A 17,063-nucleotide genomic window follows, 5' to 3' on the forward strand; every position below is an offset into this window, starting at 1 on the left:
TCACCGCCATTGACGAGTTATCTCGTCAATTATGAGTTAATATTTAACTAACAAATCTGCCTTTCTGGACGAATTTCAAAGTGAAAGTGTAATACCGCTTTTATCCACTACCGAACCGCCAATTTATCAAAAACGGAAGTTAAAATAATTTGACGATTTATTTGAACTGCCTTTATGTTTGATAGTCATTCTGAGTCTGATCTCTAACATAAATTCCTTTACAAAAACACATTTTTTTAAGCTTTTTGCTCAAAATGTTGTATTTTTGAAGAGAAATATCCATATTTCAGTGGTCAAATTAAGTGGAAAAAGTAAATATATAATGAAAAGTTTTTTCCCCATTTTGTTTGTTTGTTTGTTTGTTTGTTTGTTGTTTGTTTGAAAGCAGAGGGTGTGTTCTTTAATTTGATATAATTTGTATGTTTATATATTTATAGAAGATAATTTTTCCTGCAAGGAATTTTGTGAAACTTTTGTTAAAATCACAAAAATGCAGGTGGGCAACTTTTCTCAAAAAGGCTGGCGGTGAATGAGTCAAGTATTCTCAATGGTTGCTAGGGAGTGAACTGGCAACCACCAGTGATTGTAGTCAAAGGCATGACAGGAATAATCCATGATGACTCATGGTTTTAGATGTGTTGTTGCAGTAGTTTTAGGCAAAAATAAAAATGTTCTCTCTCAAAACCAGTAGGTGGCGCAATGACAAAATTGTGCATGCAACATCAGGTCATGATTGTGTTACATCTAGTTTTATGACTATACACTGTAGTTTAGTGAAGAAACCGTTGTATGACCATAGGTCTGGCTTGTTATCAAAGGTTTTGTTCAATTAAAGGCGGAGTCCAGTTTTTTTGTGAGGCCTCAGAATGTACTCACATTTCAGTGTATCAAATCTGGTGTAAAAATCACATTTTGTTGTGGAGTTATAAACATTTGTGTGTCAAAAACACAAAATTTGAACGCAATTTAGTTTTTTGCAATTTTTGGCCATTTAAATTCTAATTTATGATAATAATGAAATGCTATATAAATAATCAGCTGGCTTATTTTACAGTTTTTAGCACTGAGTCCATTGATGATACATCCAAATTCAATGTACTCAGGTCATCTTATAGAGAGCTTAGATGTCTCATTGGCCGCTGGGCACTGAGAAATGTAGCCGCTATCTTGAACCGGTCGTACTCCTAATTTTGCAGCATAAGTGGTTTCTGAAATAGTATTAATTATTCAAGTTTTTTAAAATTTAAATACATTATTTTGTTATACTTTTGCTTCTCTGAAAATAAATTGCCATGCAAAAACAATAAGCACATTTTTTAAGATGTATAACTTTTATTGTAACTTGAAATAAAACAGTTTGCTTTATAGATAGTGTTTGTGTTAGCAAAAAAGCAAAAATAACATGCAATGTGATACAAACTCTTGAACTCGTTTACAAAAATAAGCATAATTTTGTTTAAATACAACTAAATATACTGTGTTTGTACAAATATAATAAAGAAAATTCACAATAACCAAAATGACATAGTTGTTTTTTGGACTAATGTAGTGAACTATTATTGAGACAAATGAAATTGTGAACTTTTAGATTATGCAGGAAAATGAAATGACAGTTTGGTAATAACATGTTATTAAGTAATCTTGATTGGGTCAAGTTGAACAAAAAAGCTTGCCATAGGCCATACAATTGTAATAAGGACAATAAGCTATAAAATGTCGTTTGTTTTAGTTTAATGTGGAAAACTTGAATGTGTGATCCTATAAAAACATTTGTTATTTCACATAAAATAGAAGAAATTATTTTTAGGTAAAATGAAAGTCAAGATGTGAACAATTTTGTCTATTCTAATGCAATATGAAAAAGTTAGTTGCCGTGTAAACAGCAAATTTTGTTTGCACCAAATGTGTAAATGAATTTCATTTACGTATTATTTCCCTTGGTGTTTTTTAATAGGTTTTGTTTTTTTGTTTTGGGGCGATGTCACATTTTGACAGGTCGCTGCACTGAGTCACTGCTTTCGGCATTATGTCAGTTGTTACTGCTATGTTCACTTGATTTTCTGTACTTGCATTGTTTATCGTATTTGTTATGTTCTCTTCTGAATCTACTGCCATATCATTTGCAGAGTTGAACACTTGTTCGAGCATGAGCTCATCTGGCACGTCAGTCGTTTCTTGAACGGTGGTCAGATCTGTTGAACGTTGCTCTGAAGAAACCTCAGAATTTGGCAAGAAGTACGCTTCGGTTACTCTATTTTTTCTATGTTTAACTTGGAAAGCGTCTGATTCCAGTATTTTTGCGGCCCAAACCTCCTCTTTAACGTTACTATCTTTCTGTATATTGAGAAGGCTGCGCAGAACATAATCATCGACTATGAAGTCTGACATTTTACCATCATTTCCTTTGATTGTTATTTTAGCTTTAAACACTTTCGAGATTGTGTTTTACAATATGCAGAACATTTTTGACATCTGGTGATAGATGTGGTCATATTTACATTTTCTAGCAAATGCTGCTTTGGGCAAAGGTAGTTACTTTGCACTTCGGCAGTCATGACCTGTCAATCCGTTGTCCTAGTATCGTCTACAACTTTTGCAACTTCACATTTCTGATCTGGCATAAGGGTAATTGTAGTTTGAAAAGTTGTGCTCAAACATGTTGTAGACAGAATTTGTCTTACTGACGCATTGCTGATTGTGTACCACTTGCCAATTTCTAAATGTTTTTCACCCCAGACACAAAGGGACATGCTTGCAGTATCATCTGCAATGGCGTATGTTCTTTTTCTAAGGTTATATCCAGATCTTGTTACACCGGGACAATCCTCTGTCAGCATGATAACTTTTGCAGTTATGTTGACCTAAACAGAAAGAAATGTAATTAATTTGCAAAATTATTTCAATTAATGTGTAATAGTATGAACTTTGTTATAAATGTCAAAAGGAAAAAATAGCAAATTGTTCAAATTGTTTGATTATGTTTTTTATAGCATTCCAGCATTTATGGCTATAGTCATGAGAAGTAGCTTGGCTGCCAACCAAACTTTGCTCTATCTACAATGTTTCAGGATGGGAAGTTTTGTCTGGTGTTGCTCTGTTACGGCTCAAGTATGTTTAACCCAGGGCAGGTTGAACCAATGAAATTGTTGTTGTTGGTTTTATACGATTAAGGACAGATGATCAAAAGTAACGTAATCAACCACGTCACCAAAGATTGCGTTTTTTCAAACTGTTGAATTTAAACTCAGTTTTTCTGATTGATTGTAGGTTTGTCCTATTAGGTGTTTTGGTTGAAACATACCCCATAATTACATCCCAGTTGAGTGGTATCAGACTCAAATTTTGACTAGAATTGAGTATGACAACGTTAGGCTAGGTGAGAATGGGTTAAAATATAAACAAGTTGATTCAGACAAAGTAATTAATACAGTGTTTGTGCACAATTTGCAATTTTTTTTTTTTTTATTTGCTTGTTTTGGGCCTTTGTTACGAAATGTGTATCTGGATTAAACTCACGTTGATAGAGGGACAAAATGCATAATTTACATATTTAACAAGTTTACGTTTTGTTGTCTATGTAAAAGATAGGGATGTAATGTTATAAAAATTTCACGGTAGGGTAGAACCTCAGTAAACCGGCCATGGTACAGTAATCATTGAAAAGTTAAAAGGGAAAAACAAAAAAAAATGAAGACTTGGGAAAAACGTGCCGTAAGTGTTTATTAAACAATGACTGATGATGAACAATTAACCATTTTATCATGTCATCTTTATTGTTTAATCATAACTGTAGAGGTATGAGGTGGGTTAAGTGACCGGAAATTCTCTTTAATAAAATAATTGCACTAGCTGGACTTTTTTTTATTTCTTTATGCTACTAGACAAACGCTTCCTTTATAGTCTTTTGGCCAGACTGGATTTTGTTTCTGATATCTTCACTAGGGATGCATCAAAGGAAAATTCTTGTCCGTAACCGACAGAGAATGAAAAACTCAGCCTAAGGCCGAAAACAATTTATTTTTCTTCATTTTGTTAATTTTCACACCATTGTGCAAGTTACATTCAGAATGCCCTTTTTACTAGATGCATTTCACATTTTTTAACAATGATTTTTATAAAGATTCCAGCAGTCATTATAGAGCCTTAAACTTGTTCACTTCACTGATCTGGGCCCGTATGTATAAAACATCTCAGAAATGCTCTTAAGAATAGTCTTAAGCTATGACTTAAGTGTCAAAAAATTCTTAGTAAGGAGTAGGAACAGTGTGAGAATATGAGATGTTTATAAAGAAACTGAAAGCAACTTTCAGTAAAGTGTAAGACTCATTCTTAAGTGCTGATTTAAGTGCTGCAAACTGAGGACTACAATAATTTCAACGTAAAATGGCCGCCCTTAACCTCTGAATCAGCCAATAGAAAGCCGGCAATGTTATACAGTCACAGCAGCATGTGACACCATAAATTCATGAATCATGAAGACATTACAATTTAATTAGTATTTTAATTTAAATTTGCCTCAAGAAATGTTTAACAATATTACAAATAAGTACATGCATTTATTTTACACAATTTTGCACTATTTTAATTAAGTTTCAACATATTAATGAAATATACAAACGTAATGCTATTTAAAAAGTTAAGATGATGAATCATATCATTTTGATTTTACTCAGAAGCTGTTTATAAAGAAAGACTAAAGTTTGCAAACACTTAAAAAATTAAAAATACTTTGATGATCAAGCCTGAAAAAGATGATCAACTTAAGTTGGATTTCTCCACTTAAACACCATTGTAATTTTTGCCATCTTTGTTACTTTCACCTTTGGCTTGCTCACAGCTATCATTATGTTTTGGGTCAGGTTTGTATACTCTATTAATATCACTTTACATGTAATGGTGTTACTGCAAGTTTGTACATACTTAACTTTTTTTGGATTAATAATGCTATTGTAGATTTTATTTTATGGTATTTTATTTACCTGTCATAAAATGAAAAACGTAAAAGCGACTCTGCTTAAAAAAAACGTAAAACATTGGTAACACCTAATATTTAAACATTTTTAACTTTAATTTTCTAATTTTAGTGAAATAATTAAAGTTGATAAGACATCATATTTTTTAGGCCTTATCAATAATTTGATCCAACTTTAACTTTTTACAGTGTATATTATGCAAATTTTTATACCATTTAAGTATGCTGTCTTGATAATCCCATAAAATATCTTGGTACTGTGCAAGCACTTGAATAAGTTTTACTACATATTATCCATTTTATTCTGTATATCAGGGCTAGTCAACTGGCGGCTCGCGGGCCAAGTGCGGCCCGCCAATCATTTATATCCGGGCCGCCAGTCACCTTTGGCCGTTTCTCAATCGGAAGGCTGCAGCCTCCGGAGGTCGCATATGCAAACTGCATATGTCATCAAGTTTAAGTTAACTGAGCATTACATTCACAAATCATAAGCATATTACAACAATTTATGATTAACTAAGAATAATAGTCAACTTTATTATTGTTAAAATTCTGAAGTAAAACTTAATGACGTACGCAGCCTGGAAATGCGACCTCCGGAGGCTGCAGCCTTCGGATTGAGAAACGACTATAGTCTGATTTAAATTCAGCGTGGTTACTTTTACCTTTCCACTGTACATGACAAATGACAGCCGAAAACACGGAAAGTGAGTCAGAAAGGGGCTGCCAACCATCTGTGGGTGCTTTATTAACTGATCCAATTTCGAGCTTTGGATGCGTTAAAGAAAATTAACTTATGCGGCTTCACTGCTTGTGAGGCGGCGACCGGAAGTGACGTATTTCAGTGTGTTCCAATCAAAACTGTGTGCTAGGGGTCCAACTTTTCGGTTCAGGGCTTTCGGTACGGTGCACACATGCACCGAAAGGCAGAATGCAATCTTTTGTGTGCGCCTGTGCGGAACATAATACGTGCGTTTTCACACGAACATATTAAGTGGCGGAAGTCTCCGCGTTCAGCGCAAGTCTTCTGTCAAACATATAACATAATTTGGCCCGCAGAAAGATTTTTATTTACTTAGTTGTATATTCGTTTGATTATTGATGTAAACTTTTACATGTCGTGTCTAAAAGCGCATGTTAAATGCGTGCCAACGCGCTGTTTTGTTCTTTCAAAAGTACGTGAGAGGTTGCGCGTCTTTCGTTGCTACGCAATCATGAGACGCGCTTGCTGTGACAGCTAGAATAAGGAATGCGTGTTCAGATTTTTCATCTGCATCTCAGGTCAATCATATCATTGTCACAATGCGATCAGCTGGTCGGGACAGAGAAGAGCTGTAACCCGGGCTTACTCAGCTGTCACTCAGCTGCGGAGGGGGTCGTTAGTTTAAGTCACAGCTTACATTGACGACACAAGCAAAGATTAGGAGAAACGTGCAAAAGATAAAAGATGGCTATGTATGCAACTCACTAATCTCAATATGAGTGTATAATAAGTATATCATCATGTTGCTTGCTATGCAGTTACACATAGAGCAGTAATATTATTTTTATACAGAGATGGTACATAGCCAATTCAATACTGTAAGTTAAACAATCTAAAATAAATCAAAACAGAAAATTTTTGGTGGCAAAAATGTACGTTAGGCTAATAGTTCATAAATGTATTCAGGAATTGAATTTGTTAGTTTAGTGCAAGGTTTAAGTAGAAAAAGTTTAAAAGAAGGTTAAGAAAAGAGTTACCTACTGTTATAAAATAATGTAAAAAAGAACTTTGCAGTAGTATTTTATTTATTATTTTTTCATTTTATATATTATATTTTAATAAAAAGTGTTTAAAAAAGTGTAAACAAATTGTAAAAAAAGTTTATAGTAATAAACAACCTGCAGTTTAATGTTTGCATTTTTCCTTACTGTACCGAAAATGAACAGAACCGTGGCTTCAAAACCGGGGTACGCACCGAACCGTGATTTTTTGTGTACCGTTACACCCCTACTGTGTGCAAACTTAAAAATGATTATTTTTTGTTTCACTTTATCAGTAACAGTTGAATACTTTAAAAACGATTGATTACTGGTAAGTAAATTATTAGCTATAAATATATTTGTAGATTAAAGGTTCTCTCTCATAACAGATTTACGATTAAACTACAATTTCATTACGACTGCCACTAGGGGGGCGAACTCCTGACAGTAATATCTGTAATGTACAACGGAAAGGCTGTTTAGCCTATATATCTATAAAATATAAAAAAGAAAACATGTAGTGCAATTTTAGTCATTAGGAGTGGCTATATGTTGTGAATACTTGACATGTAACAATTAATGAAAGTTAAACAGTTAAACAAAATATGTTTAAAAGTGTTGATCTTTTACACTTTTGCTATTTGACTCTTACATGTTGCAATTGTTTCTAAATATTAATAAAGAAAATATGAGTTTTCAGTAATTAAAAGGCAACACACTGGATACAAGAAGTGTGCATTTGGTTTTGAAAATGCAAGCTTTTTAATATGTTTTTTTATATATACTATGACAAAAGTAACAAAAACAACCACAACACACACATATTTATATGGTCAAAGTAAAAAAAAATATGGGTAAAAGTTTGGCTGGCCTGTGTCATATTTACAATTTTAAAATCTGGCCCCCGAAGAAGAGTAGTTGAAGACCCCTGCTGTATATTATATTGTGTAAAATAATATACCTTGTATAAAAAACCTTTACTCTTTATATTTCATAATGTTATATTAATTCCTATTTACTGTAAATTTGCTGCTTTGCAACGAGAAATTTGTCAAAAGTGCTATAGAAATACATTTGAATTAAAAGTAATTCTAACATTCTTTGTTGTAAAGTGCATGATGTCCGTATATCTGCTGCCCTCTTGTCACTGTTAACTAGGTTAAGAGACCTCTCCAGCTCTCTTAAATAATTTAGGAGCTGAGACCTAGTCTTTACACTTAGGAGGCTTTATAAATCAAACTTATTCTTAAGTGTAGAAATAAGAGTAAAATGACGTCATTTTTAGAATTTTGACACACTTCAGACTAAAATTTTACTTTGAGCGGCTTTATACATACGGGCCCAGATAGCTATAAGATAGGCTTGTTTAAACTGTTCCAGTTACATTTGACTACATAAATGAGTCTTGACTAAATAGATGTTAATATAATCTTCTATTTCATGACTAAAGTGTGATCCAGTAATAAGCAAAGTGCGGAAGTTCTCTTTTTAGAGGTATGCTCATGAAACAGTCTTGGCATCTGTCACAGATTAGTTCTACCATATTTTAAAGCTCCCGTTCTGTCTGTGATTTTGAAGCTTTGATTGTGTTTATAGTGGGCAATATAATATGTGTTCATGTTTCACATGTAAAAAAACGCGGTATTTTTCACACAATTTACTTATCTGTATAGCGCTGTTTTCACTGTCCTCAAAACTGGCTGATGTCTTCCTTGTTATGTGAAGTCCCTCCTTCAGAAATACGTATCGAGTTCTGATTGTGTAGTTTGTTTAGTGTGCTGTGATTCGATAGCATCTTAGCTTAGCAGAGCCATTTGAGCCAAAGCTGATGACTGACGTATTCCTGTGGGCGGAGTTTAGTCAACGAACTGTTTTACTGACGTCATTAAAGCAGGAAATAGAGGGCTGTAGTCCAAACCGGCCGTTTGTTGTAGGCTTTTAAAGGGGACATTCAATGAAAATCAGACTTTTTCCATGTTTAAGTGCTATAATCAGGTCCCCAGTGCTTCTACCAACCCAGAAAACATGAAAAATAGCAACCCTGTAACTTTGTTTTGGCAAGGCTGTCTCTGCAAGCATGTGAATAAATAGGTCATGCGGATTTCGCTCCCCGCATGACGTAGCTAAGGGATCTTATTTTAATGATACCACCCCTTCAACTGCGCTATCCAACCATGAACGGCCTCACGAGTGCGATAGACAGAGAGAAAGAATACTGACAGCACGACGCGTTTGTATTCCATCAAACACAAACAGTAGCATACAATCTTATATCTTGTAGTTTTAATAATCTTTCTAAAGATTGAATTAACGTTCTAAATGATTAACGTTACCTTAGTGCAAGAGAGAGAGAGAGCGAGTGAGCGAACGGCGAGAGAGAGAGCAACGCGACGGTTCGCTTTCAAGTAAGTTATGTTGTTTAATATGTTTCTCTGAAGTTTATATGAATGAACACGAGGATTAATGCACTGCACGAGACAGAGTGAGTGAACAACGCGTGTTCACTATCATACACAATAAGTAAATATGTTGTTTAATGTTTCTCTGAAGTTTCAAATGAATGAGGAGTTACAAAATAGATGAGAGACTGACAGAAACGCGAATGTGTTCAATATGTGTACACAATAAACTTAAACATGTCATTTGTTCTGTTTCTCTAAAGTTTAAGCATTAAACGTGTTGTTTTATTACAGATCATTTAAATGTGCTCGTGTGGTTTGGTCAAAAAGTAAACTTCTGAGTGTTTGTGGAAGTGTAATTTATTGTAACATGCTGAAAATCATTGTGCCTGTTTAAAAGCAGCATGAGAGCTAAAAGTCTTTACTTTTATTCTACAATGTTTCCCATCTGCTGATAAACATGTATTTAGTATGCATAAAACAGATAATTGACTTTTTAAACATGTTCAAATATATAATGCTTAACATTGCTCACTAACTTCTTTCGTGAGAGAATCTCCCTCGATGCTCTGTCAGCTCTACAGCGCCAGCGCTTGAGACTCCGCCCACCTAAGCAGCTCGTTTGGATTTAAAGGGATACACACAAAAATGGTGCATTTTTGCTCAGCCCCATAAAGTGCCTATTTTAACATGCCACAATAAATTACCTATATGGTATTTTGAGCTAAAACTTCACATATGTACTCAAGGGACATCAAAGATTTATTTAATATCTTAAAAACGTCTTCTGGAATGTCCCCTTTAAAGAGGAATTCTATTGAAGAAAATATATCGCCTGGCAGTGAACTTTGAGCTTTATCATTTTACAGGTATTATTTATGCTATTATAGCAACATTACACACTAACTAGGGTTTAAAAATGGTATCAGGAAGAACGTGACCTTTAAATTATTTATATTGTTTTCTTTGGACAATGGTTTTTGTGAATGAACGGAGGTAAGAAATTTAAGACTTGGGTAAAATAAATTTAAGATCTCGGTAAAAATCTGGCTGTTCTTAAGGGTTTTTAATGCCTTGAATTTAACTTTCTGAATCTTAGGGTGGGTTGCACCAACAAGGATTAAACTAATCCGAGTTTAGAGCTAATCTAGGATTTGTTGATCTGAGTTTAATTTTAATTTGAGTTCTGTTGCACCACTTAAATTTAAATGCAGATTAACAAATCGTGGAATTAACTTTAACCTGTATTATCTGCAATTTATTTTGTCCACCATGATGAATTTGCAGGTGTAATTAAATAGCAACAATGTTGTAATGGAGCAATGTTGCTATAAATTTTGCGAAGCTCTATCACAGTCGCAGTGTCTGTTTCTGATGATTTAGCCACACATTTAATTGTAAAAAAAATATTTAAATTTCCTCATATGCAAGTTTAAAGTTAATCCCTAACTGAGATTTAAAACAGAGTTTAAAGTAATGGAGCAATTATTAAAAATAATGTAGGTTTAAAGTAAAAATTTAAACCTGGATCAAAATGACAGTTTAAATTTAACCCTGATTATTTTTAAACAGGTTTAAAGTTTGATGCATCAGAATTATTAAATAAGCCTTAATTTAAACCAGATTTAGGTTTAATCCTTGTTGGTGCAACCCACCCTAAGACCTTTTAAGAATCCTGCAGGAACCTTGGGAAATATTGTTAAGTAGGATTATGTAATGTAACTAGGGGTGTGATGAGACGCTTATTCCACGAGATGAGACGAGACATGAGATTGGGTTCACGAGAACGAAACGAGATTTTCCTCAATAAGAAATCCTCAATGATAAAATAAAAGGGAAACTGAAATCATATTATTTTGAAATGTTTTAACTAATTTAAGACTGTACCTAACAATTATTTTGCTAATAATTAAGTAATTTAATATTTATGGTAATAAAAATTGACCAAATTGAACAATAACATAATAATGATGATGCAATAATAATTCATTAAAATAAAATTTTTAAATAAGTAAGTAAATACAATGCAGTAATGTGGCTTTTGTTTCAGAAAACTGCATTATGTATTATAACAAATGCCTGCAGGTGGACCAAAGGACCCGTTTTTACTTTCAGTTTGTTTAAAGGAGTATTTTACCCGTAGAAACATTAATCTTTATTGAAAGTGTGTCATATTTGTAGTCGAAAAGTAACATACATTTAGAATTTGGTGCCTATTTGACCAAGAAAAGGGGTGTTTGTATTCTCACCGTTTCAACAAAGATATAGGACTTTCTTCTTTCAATGATGGAAAATGATGATTTTTACATCATTGAAAGAAGGAAGTGCAACACTAAATCTGTATTTCTCCTGTCTCAGCGGCAACTGAGGAAATGATGCACGACCATTCAAAAACATGACTGGGGTTCTAACTATACAAAGCTTAATGCAAATGGGTGAAGTGTCCCTTTAAGCCAAATTAAGTTTAAATCCATTTAAATCTTTAATGTTTGTCCAATTCTTTACAATAGAATTTACACATTGTTATGCTTGAGTAAGAATACGCAAAGATAAAATCACGTAGTTAGAGTAAGGGTTTAATCTGCTAAAATGCTTTACATCTGACTCTTATCAACAAACATTATTGGAAATCCAAACAAAAAAAGCACACGCAGTAAAAGACAGATTATAAAACGGCTCGTTCTGGTTCTTCATTCTGATTGGTTGAAACGCTTTCTAAGCCGTGATAACATACCCCGGTAAACCCATGGTTCAGACCGCATCACAAGTATCACTGTGCCACTGTTGCTGCGTACTGATTAGGGCTGAAACAATTCATCGAGTTACTCGATTTACTCGATTCAAAAAATTCCTCAAGGCAAAAATTCTGCCTCGAAACCTCGTTAAATTCCTATGACGCGCACTACACACGCCCCCAGATAGGAGTCAGTTCTGGGCCGATTCTGGCTTTTTTCCGCCAGTGTCGGCTGAAAGCCGGACACATTTTTAGTGTATGCGCCAGAACTGGCCCAGATGAGGAAATAGTATATCAGTAGTAAACACTATTTATAGCTGTTGGCCCGAGTGTAAGCATACTCAGCTGAAGTCCGGGTCTACTAAAGTAGTGTCTCAGTGTAATCAGGCCGAATCTGGCATTGTGTAGTCGGACTGACTACATTGCATTGTGCCTGGACCGATTACGGTTTGATATGATACTGCCAAGATGTGTATGATGTCAGAAATTCAGTATGTGGCCAGATGCCAGTGGAACTGACACATGCCAGTTGTAACGCTGTTTGGCGGCAATTTAAAAATGTTTATGCTTCAGACGGACAGTATACAGTACATGGCCCGATTCCGTGATGTGGCAATCAGGCCTCTAGCTGTTGAACGGCAACATCACGACTGCTGTTATGATTTGAATCAAGCACAGCACAAAGCTGAGCTCCCGTTCGACACAGACACCATCATCAATAACTGGTAAGTCACTGATTTAGATTTTATATGTTAAAAATGCATGATAACAATAAAAAGGAATTGTTTGCTACATATTCAAAACCGTGAATTTTCCTGCACATTTAGCCAGCTATCTAGCATTGCCACCCGTCCTGGTTTTCCCGGAAATTTTATATTCTTTCCCGGCACACGAATTGTCCCGTTTTTTTGTGAAAATGAACTTTTAAAGCAGAATTTCCTGGTTTCATATTAAAGTGTTTCCTTCCACTGTTTCTGTGTTCATCCAATCCTGTGTCCGTAACCGGGTAAAATAGAACAGGTAACACAGTGGATTGGCCAGGCGTTTACTTTTATTTGATTGGAAGCTCAGCTTACGCCTAGCAACTAACTATGCTGTCGGTTGGTCGCACGCGTTGCATCCACAGATTCCACATACACATCCTGGATAAAATAGTTTGAATTAAGTTGCTAGTCAGCTTTTAAAACGATCAGTGGGGTTGGTCAAAGCTGAACTTCAAGTTAGATTAAACTTTAAATTATCATGCTTGGAGTTTAAAGTATTAACAGTCATATTATTGATCCCCCCTCCAAAAAACAAAACAAAAATAAATTTCATCTGAGTGTCCCGGTTTTTCACAAATCAAAGGTGGCAACCCTACATCTATCACGTTAGCTTAAATATTGTTGTTAGTAAGCTGAATCCATTTAGAAAGATGTAAATAACCAGTCGTCGTCCTCGTGCCGGTTAACAGGTTTTTAATAATTAAGCAGAGAATTCAGATACACGTTCGTATCTTCATAAAAAGGAGCACACAACCTTATTTGAGCTAAAGTAGTTAAGAAGTTAAAGAGCACCCTGCTGAAAAATCCAGCATCAAACCAGCATTGGAATTATGCTGGTCTTTGCTGGTGGTCACCAGCATAACAGCACCAAAACACAACATATGCTGTGGCTTGATGTTATGACCAGCATGGGATGCTAGTGCTAATGCTGGTTTAGTGATGGTGCTGGTTTGAGGCTGTTTTAGCTGGTGTTCACTAACAAACCAGCACCAAAACTAGGGATGCACCGAATCCAGGATTCGGATTCGGCCGAATACTGGGCTTTTTGGCGGGGTTCGGGTTCGGCCGAATCCTAGATTTTTTTTCCACCGAACCCTAGGCTTGCGCTACGCTGGTCGACGTCACGCAGCCGTTGATTACACACATCGGGTGCTGACGTGGAGATGAGCTTTTTCTTTCGGTCAGCTGGACACACCAAAACTTTTAAACACGGCTGAAAACGCCTTGAGGACCCCAAATGCCAGCTGTTTTTCAGCCGAGCGCTTGGTAGCTGTGATGCTTCAGCTGTGAGCCGGTTGGTTGCTGTGGTAATGTCCCGCCCCTCCTCCACTGTAATTGGACGGCCGTGTGAAGACTGACATTGACGAGCGGAGCTTCTCACTCAAAGTTAAATATAGTTTTCAGCGCGGAGCTGCTTGCTTATTGGAAAAACGAGCGTGTCGCAACGCATCGCTTTCATTATGCATAGGCTTATGGTAATTGTCAAAATAGTTTTTCCAACTTGTCATCCTGGCATAATGAAATAAAATGAAAGATACACTGCTGTGGACGTTTTTTACTTCATTAATGTGTTTTACTGTGTTGGAATAAGGATGCGAGTAGGATTCGGTATTAGGTTTCGGATTCGGCCGAATCTTAAACGGTGGATTAGGGATTCGGCCGAACCTAAAAAATATGGATTAGGTGCATCCCTAACCAAAACACAACATATGCTGGTCTTGCTGGTATGCTGTTTTTTTTCAGCAGGGCACATATTTTCAGATTCACGAATTTACACACCCTTTGATGTGTAAGTGTTAGAGACATGTGAACGATGTGCAAATGTACAAAACCCTACACTGCAAAAAATTAGCTGTAATTATGCAGCTGGTTGCCAGTAACTTACTGTAGAAGATAAAGACTGAAAATGTTTCATGTTCATTTAACTTTAAACAAACTGTTGCCAGTAAATGACATAAATGTAAAATCTACAGTAAGTTACTGGCAGCTAGTTGCCAGTAATACCCAGTAATACTGTAATTTTACAGAAATGTTTTACAGTGTAAGTAATGACGCCAGTTATCTTCTTCAACTTAAATCTCTTTTCTTGGACTACAACAAACACACAACAGTTTACTTCTATGGATTGCACACAACTTTTCTTAAATTAGCACACAAAAATTAGCATGCATCATCTCTTTGATATAAGCAATCAACTACTGTATGACCTGTGTCCTGTATGAAACTATGACCAACTATTAAGACTATAAATCTGTTTCAGGTTAACTGGTTGGGGCTTATTGGCGGTACAGATGTACGAGACTGCACATGGCATATATTGAAGAGGGCGACCAACAACTCCCTGGCTTAAAACCTCAACTGGAGGTAAAAGACTTTATTTGTCACCCTCCAACTCAGAGAGGTAGTGATTGGTAAATATATCTGTTAATTATTTGTTAATAAAAAATAGACATTTCTTTTTAATATGCTCATTAAATGTTAAGGATTTCACAATGACAATATGGATTATTTATTTTAAAGATGCAGTTCGGAGAAGGTCCCTTACAGTTGTGGAGGGGACAATGAAGAGGTGGCTCGATCGAGAGGGTGGGTGCAAGACAACTTTAGCAAAAGAAAAGCAGTTAGTGTATGTTAGCGCCTGTGTTTGCAAAGGAGAATGTTTTGTTCTGTAAAAAGAGTGGTGGTGTTTTGGTTAAATGTGTTTAACTTGTTCTAATTACTTGGTCTGTGTGTGAGAGGTGTGTGTGCGTGTGGGTTGGTATATGTGGTTTATGGGGAATAGTGTATAATGCTTAATATGCTATAAACATGCTTTACAGGGACACAATACTAAGTGGTACTTTTTCATAGATTAAAGACCTTCAACAGATTTTTGTTATGGTTGGGCTTAGGGACTGGGGTAAGTTAAGGCAATAGAGTATACAGTTTGTACAGTATAAAATGCATTGTGTCTATGGAATTGTCCTGGTAAACCACATATGCCAACGTGTGTGTGTGGTGTGTGTGTGAGAGAGAATTTTTTTCTTTAAATGTTAATTAATTTGTTTTACATGTTGTCTCGCTTTAATTGCTTACGGGGATAGTTCACCCCAAAATTGCAATTTTATCATTAATCACTTCCCCTCTGTCGTTCTAAACCAATAAGTGCTTAGATTGTCTTTAGAACACGTTTTTAGATATTTTTAATGAAGCCTCCCGGCTTCTGTCCGTCCCATTCATTTCAGTTAGTTTTACAATCCATTTCACAGAAAAGAATGAAAGACATTGCCACAAAGTTCAGTGTTCCATCAGTATTTCAATGAAATTTTTTTCAACAGTTTGTTCTTCTCCTTGGTCATGCAAAGCCTGTTAACGACCAGACTACGGCGCATCCTGCTGACGTCACCTGCTGCTGCCATCACCTGCTGACGTAGTTGACAGCGTACAGACAGAATAGGCTGCCAAGTAATTTGTACATTTATTCGGGCTGTTTAAGTATTGTTACAATGTTTGCATTATGCTTTAAAAAAAGAGTGTAGAAAAACAAACAAAAAAACATTGGTAACCACATCAGCAAGTGACGTGAGCTGCAGGTGATGTCAGCAGTATCGCCGTAGTCTGGTCTTGAATACACTTTCAACAACTAAGGAGGAGAACAAATTGTTGAAATCGTTCGTTTTATTTTCTTTGTGCACAAAGTGTTCTTGTCACTTCATAATATTATTATTAAACTACTGATGGAACATGGACCTTTTTTGGCGGCGTCTTTCGTTCTTTTCTGGGAAACTGATTGTGGGACTGGCTTAGGTCAATGGGACAGACAAAAGCCTCCCGGTTTTCAAAAATAATTCTAAAAATGTATAATGAAGACAATCAGAGCACTTGGTGGTTTAGACACAGGGGTAAGTGATTTATGAGAAAATTATCATTTTAAGGGTGAACTATCCCTTTAAAATTGTTTATAAAGTGGGTTATGTGCTTGTAAAATGTGTAGTGTAAGAGATATGTCTGTTTGTATTTGTTGGGTTTTTCTAAAGTGTACTGAATATATTAAGAATTAATATGTTCAAAATTACAATGTATTTTGTTAATTGTTGGTACATGTTAAAACATGTTCATATTTATGTATTTGTTAACTGTTAATTCACATTAATGTGATGTGTGTATTTTTTTAATAAAAGGCTCTTAATCTTCTTAAATGGGTGTATTTTTCTTGAAAAATAAAAAATATACAATATTTACCAGTTTCTGGGCCACATCTGGCCCAGGGACCATGCAGATGTTGTCGGCCACATTAAACAAAGGGTCTGGGCCAGACCTGGGCCAAATAAGCAATTTAAGTCACTTTACAGTGTGCTAGCCAGACCTGGGCCAAATAAACAATTTAGGTCACTTTACAGTGTGCTGGCCAAATCTGGGCCAAGTCAGTATGTAAGATCTATTTTACTGGGTGTGGGCCACAACTGGCCCAG

General features: G+C 35.5%; 2 long non-coding RNA genes across 2 annotated transcripts in view; one reads left to right on the forward strand and one right to left on the reverse strand.

Annotated features, from left to right (window-relative positions):
• LOC129450975 (uncharacterized) overlaps window positions 1–17,063 on the reverse strand; it is a 415,333-nt gene that overhangs the window by 309,374 nt on the left and 88,896 nt on the right. The gene's annotated exons all lie outside the window — the stretch shown is intronic.
• LOC141365923 (uncharacterized) lies at window positions 9,093–15,546 on the forward strand. The gene is made up of 3 exons (XR_012370888.1): window positions 9,093–12,573; window positions 14,873–15,023; window positions 15,133–15,546. It is a non-coding gene; the product is annotated as an uncharacterized lncRNA (long non-coding RNA).

The sequence above is a fragment of the Misgurnus anguillicaudatus genome, chromosome 8 (genome assembly GCF_027580225.2).
Source record: "Misgurnus anguillicaudatus chromosome 8, ASM2758022v2, whole genome shotgun sequence".
Lineage (NCBI taxonomy): Eukaryota > Metazoa > Chordata > Actinopteri > Cypriniformes > Cobitidae > Misgurnus > Misgurnus anguillicaudatus.